The sequence below is a fragment of the Alligator sinensis genome, unplaced genomic scaffold, assembly GCF_000455745.1.
Source record: "Alligator sinensis unplaced genomic scaffold, ASM45574v1 scaffold1354_1, whole genome shotgun sequence".
Lineage (NCBI taxonomy): Eukaryota > Metazoa > Chordata > Crocodylia > Alligatoridae > Alligator > Alligator sinensis.
In genome coordinates, this window is record NW_005842344.1 from 951,166 (window position 1) to 951,566 (window position 401).

The following is a 401-nucleotide window of genomic DNA, read 5'->3' on the forward strand; positions in this document are numbered from 1 at the left end:
AGCTGCCGGTGTCGCTGTCCCCCCCCCCCTGCAAAATCCATCAGCTAAGCTGATACGCAGGGTCGCCGGCGCCCGTGCCAGGAGCGCAGCGGAGAACGGCGCGGAGCCAGACCAGCGCCCAGCACAGGCCTGCAACGCGCCCTCCAGGAAGGCCCCGTGTCCAGCTGCCCCGGCCAGGGTGATGCGGCCCCGAAACAAACTCATCCCCAGTTCATTTTTAACCCCAATATATCCTCTGGTGCCTGCCAGCCGGAGACCCCGAGCTCTAGGAACCGCACGCCCTTGTTCCCGCCTCGGGCCCAACCTGCAGCCTGGCGCTGCGGCCCGCTGGCTGATGCACGAGGCAGCAGGGGCCGCGCCGTGGCTGGGCCAGGCGGGCCCGTGCCTCCAGCACACGGGAC